Source organism: Mesoplodon bidens (assembly GCF_964165515.1).
Source record: "Mesoplodon bidens genome assembly, chromosome: 2".
Lineage (NCBI taxonomy): Eukaryota > Metazoa > Chordata > Mammalia > Artiodactyla > Ziphiidae > Mesoplodon > Mesoplodon bidens.
The window spans coordinates 118,688,453-118,701,290 of record NC_138177.1 but is presented as its reverse complement, the minus strand read 5'-3'; the positions used below and the strand labels follow the sequence as shown (position 1 = coordinate 118,701,290).

Here is a 12,838-nt window from a genome sequence, read left to right as displayed (position 1 = left end):
GCACCTCAATGTTCCTTGCAGTGCTGTTCACAATAGCCAAGACATGGAAACAACCCAAATGTTCATCGACAGATGAATGGATAAAGAAGATGTGGTACATATATACAGTGGAATACTACTCAGCCATAAAAAAGAATGAAATAATACCATTTGCAGCAACATGGACAGACATAGAGATTATCATACTAAGTGAAGTCAGAAAGAGAAAGACAAATACCATAGGATATCACTTATATGTGGAATCTAAAATATCACATAAATGAACTTATGTATGAAACAGAAACAGACTCACAGACATAGAGAACAGACTTGTGGTTGCCAAGGGGGAACGGGGGTGGAGGAGGGACTGGGAATTTGGGAATAGCAGATGCAAACTATTATACAGAGAATAAACTATTATATAGAGAATAAACAACAAACTCCTACTATATAAGGAACTATATTCAATATCCTGTGATAAACCATAATGGAAAAGAATATGAACAAGAATATGTATATGTATAACTGAATCACTTTGCCATAGAGTAGAAATTAACACAACACTGTAAATCAACTATACTTCAATAAAATAAATTTTTTTAAAAACTAGTATTTCCCTTGGTATGAAATGACAAAAATGGCACTTTACCTCTGTGGTCTTCCTCCCAAAAACCCACAACCCCAGTTTAATCAAGAGGAAAACATCAAACAAATTCCAATAGAGAGGAATCTATAATATTCCACTGGTATCCCTCAAAACTGCCCAGGTCATCAACAAGGAAAGTTTGAGAAACTGTCACAACCAACAGAAGACTAAGGAGACATAAAAACTAAATGTAATATGGTATCCTAAGTGGGATTCTAGAACAGAAAAAGGACATTAGTTAAAAATTAAGGAACTCTGAATAAGGTATGGACTTTGGTTAATAGTAACATTAACATTGATTCATTAATTGTAATAAATGTAACATACTAATGTAAAATATTACTAATGGGGGAAATTGGGTAGGGAGTGATGGGAACTCTCTGTAATATGCTCTCGATTCTTCTATAAATCTATAAATCTTTTTAATAAAATAAATTTCTCAACCTTCCCTATAGCCATTATTCCTTTACTATCTTGGAATAGCAAAAGGGAAAGTATTTGGTTGAAGTATGTAGTTAAGATTCCACCAGTTGAAATATCAGAATTTAAGACATCCCATCTAATTATTTTAAAATTAAAATTTTTTGTTAGCAAATTATCATTTATTTTGGGTTAAACTTTACCACATAGAGGAATCATTTTAATGGTTCTAGAACTTGCCAATTTATAAATAATTCTCAGCTGCTATCTCTGTTCCATATATTTGTTGAAAACACCTTTATAGTATTAATTTATTCTGCTTAAGACTGATCACTGCTAGAGTATTTCAAATGTAAAATCTTTGTCCAATAAATCTAATCTCTAGACCTACTACAGTTATTCAACTTAGGCTACTGAGTAAGCGCAACTCTAGTCTTTTAATTTTAGTGCTTCAGCATAGTAGTGACATTAAAATAAACACCATTATGCCTGACCTAGCTACTACATACTCTTAAAAAACACATTCTGGGGACTTCCCTTGTGGCACAGTGGTTAAGAATCTGTCTGCCAATGCAGGGGACATGGGTTCGAGCCGTGGTCTGGGAAGATCCCACATGCCACAGAGCAACTAAGTCCGTGCGCCACAACTACTGAGCCTGCACTCTGGAGCCCACATGCCACAACTACTGAGTCCATGTGCTGCAACTACTGAAGCCCATATGCCGAGAGCCTGTGCTCCACAACAAGAGAAGCCACCGCAATGAGAAGCCCGTGCACCACAACAAAGAATAGTCCCCGCCTGCAAAAACTAAAGAAAGCCCGTGCACAGGAATGAAGACCCAACACAGCCCAAAATAAATGATTTTAGAAAATAAAAAATACATTCTGATGGGGAGGCTGCAGGGAGGAAAAGTTTAAAAATAATAGTTCTTCCAGTTTAATAATGGTAGATGTTTCATAAAACAGTATTAGGGACTTCCCTGGTGGTCCAGTGGTTAAGACTCTGCACTCCCAATGCATGGGGCACAGGTTCAATCCCTGGTCAGGGAACTAGATCCCACATGCCGCAACTAAAAAAATAAGATTCCACATGCCACAACTAAAGAGCGTGCACACCACAACAAATATCCTGCGTGCTGCAACTAAGACCCAGCATAGCCAAATAAACAAATAAATATTTTTTAAAAAACAGTATTAGACCAACTTTAGTATTTACAACACAGTGGATTATAAAGTATATTTATGAGTGGTAAAAAATGTATTTAAGTGTATATGCATCTGCTAAGAACACAATTTACATAAAATTTTAAAATCACAAGATGGAATAAAAATTTTTTTACTTCTGTATTGATATTGCTACCTTATAATCTCATTATACTACTATTAACTTTACTCTTTGCACAGCTATTGTTACCTTCTTTGTAACTCGCATTTCATGAATATTTATTGAGTATATATTAGTTATGTTTATATGTGATATTTATCCTTGATCAAAACTTTACTCTTTGCACAGCTATTGTTACCTTCCTTGTAACTCTCATTTCATGAATATTTATTGAGTATATATTAGTTAACATATGTGATCATATTTATCCTTGAACAAAAAACCTTTGAAATAGGTATTATTACATTGCAGATGACATAACCAAAACTTGGAAATACAGGTACACTCCTGCTACAAAATTCTTTCCATAATATAATTTACACAACATAATTTATGTGTAATATTGAGTTTAGATTTCATACACTAGGAAAATGAGCCTAAACCAAAAACTCAGAAATTATCTAAAACCTAACATGAGGCCTTAATTTCCTGCCCCATTTTAGATATAACAGAATAGTAATAAAATTAGCCTATTTAACAACTCTTCCTTTTCCTACTCATCTACTAATACAAATATTAATTCAATAACAACACAACAGAGGAGAAAGAAGAATATCAGGGTTTTTTTAATTTAAATGTATCATAAATAGAGTAAACAATGTCTTAACTCAAACATGTCATTCATTAATAAAAAAAGAGGTTTGACAGTCTCAAACAGTTGTACAAAAATACCTGCCCCTTCCCCAAAAGCCTTCATTATGTATGTTCTCAATGTGTAGGTAGTCCCCTGAAAGAAGTGTAATTTCTAATATGTTTCAAAAGGTATTTCCATTAAGGTTTCATCAAATATCCTGAAGATACAGTCATTCTTTCAATGGTCTCTACAATAAAAGTAATCAGATTTCTCTTTTCTGAGTCTATCTTAGTACCTGGAAACTGGCCTAGGATAGATCTAGATTGGAGTCTACAATCTCTGTCTACAATACTTTAACAACAACAACAACAAAAAGCATGATAGTTAAGCTATATTTTCCTTGTCTCATCACTTTTTGTTTTATTTGGGTCTAACTTAAATAGAAGGCTTAAACAAGCTTCATATATATTTCTATACTCTGATGCCAAAGTACGGTTTATAACATAGTTTTTCTTAGTTCCAAATACCTGAAGAAGCAGCATGATTTCATTCTGTTTTCATTAACTCATTCACCTCCCACGCTAAAGTACTTCATTAAACACTCATGATACAAAGGGCCTTTTCCTATCAGAGGTATCAGTCAAGGGGGCAACACAAATAAGTAAACAGCCAATTACAATATGGGGTATGAGTGTTTTAAAGAGGAATGCACACAATATAGGAGGGCTTTGAACGGAGGTCTCTGAGGGTCAGGAAAAGCTTCCCAAAGGAAATTCAGCTGAGACCAGAAGGAAGAAAGGGAATTAGCTGGGGAAGAGGTGTAGAAGGGAAGAAGAGTTCAAGAATTTTTCCAACCAAACAGAAGGAACATTATGCAGAAATGCTTCTAGGCAAAACACAGGACCTAAGACCAGAAAAGAGCTTTGGTACGACTGGGAGTGAAGACAGAGTTGAGGCTCGAGAGGCAGAATGGGATCAATTACACACAGCTCTGTAAAGTCAAGAGTGAACCTGATTTTAAGGGCCATGGGAAGCTCTGGAGGAGTTTTAAGCTGAAGGAAAAAAATGTTGCTTTTTACAAAAAGCATTCACACCAGAACAAGGAGAATGGATTAGAGTGGAGCAAGACTCCAGAAGGAGACCAATTAATGAGCTCTTGTTGTAATAACCCAGAGGAAAGACAGACTGTATTAAGGTAGTGGGCATGGAGAAAGAATGAGGTAAGTAGGTAATTTGAGAGATTTATATGGGAGGTTCTATAGCACTTGGTGACTACTTGGACAAAAGAAATATTCCAAAAAAAAAAAAATTTCAAGAAGGAGGGCCAGTGAAGCCAACTTCTAATTTAAAAAAAAAATCTGAGGTAAAAGGCTATGTCCACTAGATTTCATACAAGGAAATCATTAATAAGTCACTTCAGAGGTGCGCTGGGAGGTTGAAGCTAGACTTCAATACTTTAGGATTGAGTGAAAAGTTAACAAAGGAGAAATGAGAAATAGAATCAATTTAGTCAAGAAATTTAGCTGTGAAGGGGAGAAAGTAAGTAGTTGAAAGGTATTTGGGAAATGAAAAGATAATCTTTAAATCAGGAAAGACTTAAGCATGTTTAAATGCAGATGGGAAAGGGACCATTAGAAAGGTTGATTCTGAAAACTCAGTTGAGAGTAATAACAAACAGAGCAAGGTCTCTAAAAGAAAGTAAGAGGGGATGGGACCTGACTCACTGGTAGAAGGCTTAGCCTCAGGTAGGAAAAAGAAATCCCTTCACTTTACAGTCTGTTTTTCCTCCTCATCATCACCATCATCATTTTGTATTGAAAACTTAGTATTTCTAAGATATTATGTTAAGCCCTTTACAACCACTGGCAGCCCTATATGTATTACTACTCTCTTTTTGCAGATGAGGAAACAAAACTTCAAGGAGGTTAAGTAATTTGCCCAAGGCTTCAAGTAGTGGATTTGAACTCAGCTAAGCCTCTCTGACTCCCAAGAGCATAATCAGTACATTATACTCTCACTCATGAAGGATGGGTACAGATGCACATAAATATGGAGCAAGATGTTGACTGAGGTAGTAGTTCTGCTCCAGTGCCTTTTGTTCCCCCATGAAGTAGGAAGCCAGGGCATCTGTAGAGTGAGGTGCTGGTGGCTTAGTGAGAGTAAAAAAGATTTTTAAAAGTCATGAAAAAAAAGCTGATTAGGAAAAAATGGAAGGTACATACCACCTGAGAGGCCCCCAACTGTAATTGGAAACCATAAATTTACAGTGGTACCAGTATGCAGAAGTATGTGATTTTCCTTCAGTAGGAACAAAGGAAAGGCAATGGGAGAGGGGAGGAAAAAATGTTGGCAAGAAAACTATGCAGTTAAAGATCAGGGAATCCAAGGCAGATAAAAGGAAGCAAGGACAGATAAGGGCAAATACAGAAAACGTATAGAGTTGTTAAGTAAGAAACTGTATATTCTATGTATTTATTTGCCAATTATCAGCTGTCCATCTATTCTGGGACAATTACTAGGGGAGGAAAACAAAAGGTAAGCCATATACATATACACTGCAATCACATCTCAAATGTTATGGAAAAGTAAGAGCTTCATAAACATTCCTGAAATATTAAATAATTAATTGAGACATTGCAGACATAAGAATGGTGAAAGGGAACAAAATACCTGGAAGAACTGAAAGCAAGACTGTCACTAAAATACAATTGGGATGGAAATGGGTAGTGGCTTAAAATGTGTCTCCCTACACTACTATATATAAAATAGATAACTAATAAGGACCTACTGTATAGCACAGGGAACTCTACTCAATATGTTATAATGACCTACATGGGAAAAGAATCTTTTAGATATATGCATAACAGATTCACTTTGCTATACACTTGAAACTAATACAACATTGTAAATCAACTATACTCCAATAAAAAAAATTTAAAGGAATACATTAAATACATAAATAAATAGATAAAATGTGTCTCCCTAAACTCCTCCAGGAAAGAGACCAACTCTTACTCATCTTTACATATATGGTTTCTCTAAGACTATTCCAAGCTTACAGCAGCACTCAACAGATGTTTGCTGAACTGAATTATGTCAGGGCAAAGCAACAGCAGCCCAGACTGCATGTTTGTTGATTAATAAAATTAATTTTAAAAGATTTATATCTGTGAATCCGTGTGATACACCACATCAACAAATTGAAGAATAAAAACCACATAATCATCTCAACAGATGCAGAAAAAGCTTTTGACAAAATTCAATACCCATTTATAAAGACTCTCCAGAGGGTGGGCATAGAGGGAACATACCTCGACATAATAAAGGCCATATATGACAAACCTAGAGCTAACATCATACTCAATGGTGAAAAGCTGAAAGCATTTCCTCTAAGATCAGGAACAAGACAAGGGTGCCCACTCTGACCACTTTTATTCAACATAGTTTTGGAAGTCCCAGCCACGGCAACCAGAGAAGAAAAAGAAATAAGAGAAATCCAAATTGGAAAGAAGAAGTAAAACTGTCACTGTCTGCAGATGACATGACAGTATATACAAAGAAAACCCTACAGATGCTACCAGAAAACTACTAGAGCTCATCAATGAATTCGGTCAAGCTGCAGGATACAAAATTAATACACAGAAATCTGTTGCATTTCTGTACACTAACAACAAAAGACCGAAAGAGAAATTAAAGAAACAATCCCATTTACTGTCACATCAAAAAGAATAAAATACCTAGGAATAAACCTAAGGAGACAAAAGACTTGTACAGTACTCTGAAAACTATAAGACGCTGATGAAAGAAACTGATGATGACACAAACAGACGGAACGATATACCATGTTCTTGGATTGGAAGAATCGACATTGTTAAAATGACTATACTACCCGAGGCAATCTACAGATTCAATGCAATCCCTATCAAATTACCAATGGCATTTTTCACAGAACTAGAAAAAAAAAATCTTAAAATTTGTATGGAGACACAAAAGACCCCGAATAACCAAGGCAATCTTGAGAAAGAAAAACGGAACTGGAGGAATCAGGCTCCCTGACTTCAGTCTATACTACAAAACTACAGTCATCAAAACAGTATGGTAATGGCACCAAAACAGTAATATAGATCAATGGCACAGGATAGAAAGCCCAGAAATAAACCAATGCACCTATGGTCAATCTACGACAAAGAGGCAAGACTATACAATGGAGGAAAGATAGTCTCTTCAATAAATGGTGCTGTGAAAACTGGACAGCTACATGTTAAAAAATAAAATTAGAACATTTTTTCACAGCATACAAAAATAAACTCAAAAGGATTAAAGACCTAAATGTAAGACCAGATACTATAAAACCCTTAGAGGAAAACAAAAGCAGAACACCCTTTGACACGAATCACAGCAAGATCTTTTTTGATCTGTCTCCTAGAGTAATGGAAATAAAAACAAAAATAAACAAATGGGACCTAATTAAACCTAAGAGCTTTCGCACAGCAAAGAAAACCATAAACAAGACGAAAGACAACCCACAGAATGGGAGAAAATATATGCAAACAATGCAACCAACAAGAGATTAGTCTCCAAAATTTACAAACAACTCATGTGGATCAACGTCAAAAAGACAAACAACCCAATCAAAAAATGGGCAGAAGACCTAAACAGACATTTCTCCAAAAAAAACCCACACAGATGGCTAAGAGGCATGTGAAAAGATGCTCGACATAACTAATTATTAGAGAAATGCAAATCAAAACTACAATGAGGGGATTTCCCTGGTGGAGCAATGGATAAGACTCTGCACTTCCAATGCAGGGGGCCCAGGTTCGACCCCTGGTCAGGGAACTAGATCCCTCATGTATGCCACAACTAAGACTTCGCATGCCACAACTAAGGAGCTGGCGAGCCACAACTAAGGAGCCCTGGAGCTGCAACTAAGGAGGAGTCCACCTGCCGCAACCAAGGAGCCCACATGCTGCAACTAAGGAGCCAACAAGCCACAACTAAGGAGCCCACCTGCTGTAACTAAGACCTGGTGCAACCAAACAAATAAATAGATCTTAAAATAAAAAAAAAAATTACAATGAGCTATCACCTCACACCAGTCAGAATGGCCATAATCAAAAAAAATATACAAACAAGGGCTTCCCTGGTGGCGCAGTGGTTAAGAATCCACCTGCCAATGCAGGGGACACGGGTTCGATCCCTGTCCAGGAAGATCCCACATGCCGTGGAGCAACTAAGCCTGTGCGCCACAAATATTGAGCCTGTGCTCTAGAGCCCGCAAGCCACAACTACTGAAGCCCGCGCACCTAGAGCCCGTGCTCCGCAACAAGAGAAGACACTGCAATGCGAAGCCCGCGCACCACAAGAAAAAGTAGGCCCCGCTCGCTGCAACTAGAGAAAGCCCGCATGCAACAATGAAGACCCAATGCAGCCAAAAAAAAAAAAAAAAAGTCTATAAACCATATGCTGGAGAGGGTGTGGAGAAAAGGGAATCCCCCTACACTGTTGGTAAGAATGTAAATTGGTATAGCCACTATGGAGAACAATATGGAGGCCCCTTCAAAAACTAAAAATAGAGCTACCATATGATTAAGCAATCCCACACCTGGGCATATATCTGGAAAAAAATATGGTTCAAAAGAATATATGCACCTCAATGTTCACTGCACTGCTGTTCACAATAGCCAAGACATGGAAGCAACCTAAATGTCTACCAACACATGAATGGATAAAGAAGAAGTGGTATATGTATACAATGGAATATTACTCAACCATTAAAAAGAATGAAATAATGCCATTTGCAGCAACACGGATGGACCTGGAGATTATCATAATAAATGAAGTAAGTCAGACAGAAAAAGACAAATATATGATATCGCTTATATATGGAATCTAAAAAGAAAAAAAATTGATACAAATGAACTTATATACAAAACACAAAGAGACTCACAAACTTAGAGAACAAACTTATGGTTACCAGGGGGAAGGGTGGTGGGGAGAGACAGACTGGGAGTTTGGACATGACATGTACACACTGCTGTATTTAAAACAAATAACTAGGCTTCCCTGGTGGTGCAGTGATTAAGAATCTGCCTGCCAATGCACTGGACACAGGTTCGATCCCTGGTCAGGGAAGATCCCAAATGCTGCGGAGCAACTAAGCCCGTGTGCCACAACTACTGAGCCTGCACTCTAGAGCCCGCTAGCCACAACAACTGAGCCCGCATGCCACAACTACTGAAGTCCACGTGCCTAGAGCCCATGCTCCACAACGAGAAGCCAACACAGCGAGAAGCCTGTGCACCACAACAAAGAGTAGCCCCACTCGCCACAACTAGAGGAAGCCCACACGCAGGAATGAAGACACAACACAGGCAAAAATAAATAAATTTATAAAAATGAATAAATAAAATAAAATAGATAACCAACAAGGACCTACTGTATAGCACAGGGAGCTATGCTCGCTACTCTGTAATAACCTAACTGGGAAAAGAATTTGAAAAAGAACAGATACATGTATATGTATAACTGAATCACTTTGCTGTACACCTGAAACTAACACAGCATTGTTAATCAAATATAATCAAAAAAAAAAAAAGGATCTATAGTACTGAAGCACCAGCTTTAACCAAAGGTAATTACCCTAGCACTGAAAGACTTGTGAGCTCTAAATCACAATGCCAGTGACGGACTTGGATTTCACCTACACTTAATTAAGAACACCTAATAAGTCAAAATAGATGCTGGTCACACACAATCATTTATTTTTACATGATTTATGAGCGTGCTTAACAAGCTACTGTAATTTTTTTCACCCCATCTTTAAGATAGTTCTAAACTAATTAGTTAAACCTAGGACTTTGAACATGGCAGACAAAAATTACTATGTCTAGAAAAAAAATAATTGCTTAAAACTAGAACGATCTATTTATTCAAGAGCCTGCCAATTCAAGTTTCAGCTAGGCTAGTAAGACATTAGAAAATCATATTTGTAAGAATAATACCTATTTTTAAATTAATCATAAGAAATCCATGTAATTTGAGTTCGCATTTTTGTTGTGGTCTTCAAATGTTACTGCATATTAGCTGAAGTGTTCCAGAAAACTGAAAGATTTCAATCGTTTCTTAGAATCAAAGAAATGATGGAAGATTTTCTCAAGGACATATCTCTTTTTTCAGTAAATGAATATTAACACAAATGAAGACTGAGGGAAACTATAACTGATAATTTACAGATATTTACTTATTACTTGCTCTTCAAAGTATAAGACCAAATAAATAAAATATGATCAGAGTGCAACATATTACCATAAAACCACTTCTCACATAATGCTATTTGGACTGGCCCTTTAAAATTCTATGCTGCCTGTCATCTAATGGCTTATAAACAATATAAGAATGTTTTGATATTATTGTAGATTATAATAGTTATGCTTAATAAATGTCAGAAGCCATCTTATTATAAATGCCAAATTAAAGATTAGCACTCACTTTTAAGGGTCATAAAAAGAAAAAAGGAAAATACATGTTCTAAGTTTAAGTTTTTCCCCTAAAAATAAATTTAACATTTTAAATTAAATTAAATTATTTTTTTTCTGCTGCCTTGGGTCTTCTTGCTGTGCGCGGGCTTTCTCTAGTTGCGGCAAGCGGGGGCTACTCTTTGTTGCGGTGCGCGAGCTTCTCTTTGTTGTGGTGCGCGAGCTTCTCACTGCAGTGGCTTCTCTTTGTTGCGAAGCACGGGCTCTAGATGCGTGGGCTTCAGTAGTTGTGGCACTCGGGCTTCAGTAGTTGTGGCTTGCAGGCTCTAGAGCACAGGCTCAGTAGTTGTGGTGTATGGGCTTAGTTGTTCCATGGCATGTGGGATCTTCCTGGACCAGGGCTCAAACCCGTGTCCCCTGCATTGGCAGGCAGATTCTTAACCACTGCGCCACCAGGGAAATTCAAATTTAAAAATTTTAATGAGAGGCTTTCCCTGGTGGCACAGTGGTTGAGAGTCCGCCTGCCGATGCAGGGGACACGGGTTCGTGCCCCGGTCCGGGAAGATCCCACATGCCGTGGAGCGGCTGGGCCCGTGAGCCATGGCCGCTGAGCCTGCATGTCTGGAGCCTGTGCTCCACAACGGGAGAGGCCACAACAGTGAGAGGCCCGTGTACCGCAAAAAAATAAAATAAAATAAAATAAAATTAGTAGGGGGGCTTCCCTGGTGGCGCAGTGGTTGGGAGTCCGCCTGCTGATGCAGAGGACATGGGTTCGTGCCCTGGTCCAGGAAGATCCCACATGCCGCGGAGCGGCTGGGCCCGTGAGCCATGGCCGCTGAGCCTGCGCGTCCAGAGCCTGTGCTCCACAGCGGGAGGGGCCTCAGCGGTGAGAGGCCCGTGTACCAAAAAAATAAAATAAAAAAATAAAAAATTTTGGAGAAGTTTATAGTTTCTTCACTGAAGTGGTAAAATTTGACTAGCACACCCTCAGGACTGTTATACAGACCAAAATAATAATAATAGTAACAATTTTAAACTTTTATAAGAAATTAAGAGTAGAAACTGCCTGGTCTGAGAGTCAGGAAACATGGAACAAGTGGCAACTCTGCCACTAATCTTGCAATCTTGAACATGACTCATCTTTTCTGGTTTAGGTTTTTACACCTATAAATTTAGAGGGATAAAACAGCCTCTGAAACCATTATCATCACAGCAACTGTAAAGTGGTAGAATAAATCTCTTTATCCAGTAGGTCATAATAGTAAACAAGCAATTTTGCTGTTCCTCTAAAGAGAAAAATAAAAGCCAGGTTTAATTACATGGATGATTAGCATAATAGCTGCCACTTCTACAACTAGGAGCTGACTTTCACCACGATGAACCCTAGATCTAGTCCAGTCATTTATTAAACGATTTATTAACTACTGTTTCTTCATCCTAAAGTAGCAAAGAATTAAAAATAACATGGATGACTGGATATAAAAATCAGATGTGAGTACAGCCTTGAAAGCAAAGAGAAATAAAACGAGGAGAAAAACAAAAAAAACAGAAGAGCCCAGGGTGTGCCTAGCTAGCTTCAAGTTCCAAATCCCTCACAATATTTATGTTTATCTACTTTCATATCAAAACATAGCTTCAGAGTCTAACCATGGGCAACGGACCAGAAGTTATAATCCACTTCTAATATTAGAGAAGGAAGTAAATGTAAAAAGAACATTCATTCTTCAAAGAAGCCTTAATGAATGGGGTGGCAGGAATGACTGCACAGCATGGCACCAGCAGTAGAGGCATCTACAACCATCAATCTCCACAATGCTGTAACCCCAGTTGCTCCCTCTTCTCCTTCTCTCTTTGCTTTCACAAGTGATGATCAGCAGACCAAATAATTCAAGGAAGCCTTCTTTTTACTTAATAAAAAAATGGCAACACCACCATCACAGTACATGAACTTAGGGTAGTCAGAAAGGTTGTTCAAAATTAAACAGATGCAGAACTATAGAATATAATCAAGGAGTAGGATGGTCTTTCCACAGTATTATGTCCCAGAATTTTTTACTATGATGACTAGAAAAATGAGACAGAGGCGGTGGGGAGAGATCCATAAAATATGCTAAATCTTTAACAAAGACGGTAATGATTAAATCAATGTGAAGAAACTACATCATGTACAACAAACCTGGTCCCACCTTCAAAGAAACTCACAATCTAGGAAAGAAGAGTGATAGATGATGCATATGCAAAATGGCTATAAAGTTTTTCTGAAATTCTTCAGAGCCAAGTTCATTAGTCACATTAGGTTCAGGTTAGTGAGGAATGAAAGAACATCAGTTTCATTACTTACAACTTCATTTCTGACA

At 37.6% G+C, this 12,838-nt stretch overlaps 1 protein-coding gene across 4 annotated transcripts in view; it reads right to left on the bottom strand.

Moving 5' to 3' along the window:
• Nucleotides 1-12,838, bottom strand: part of ZZZ3 (zinc finger ZZ-type containing 3) — a 112,227-nt gene that overhangs the window by 34,942 nt on the left and 64,447 nt on the right. The gene's annotated exons all lie outside the window — the stretch shown is intronic.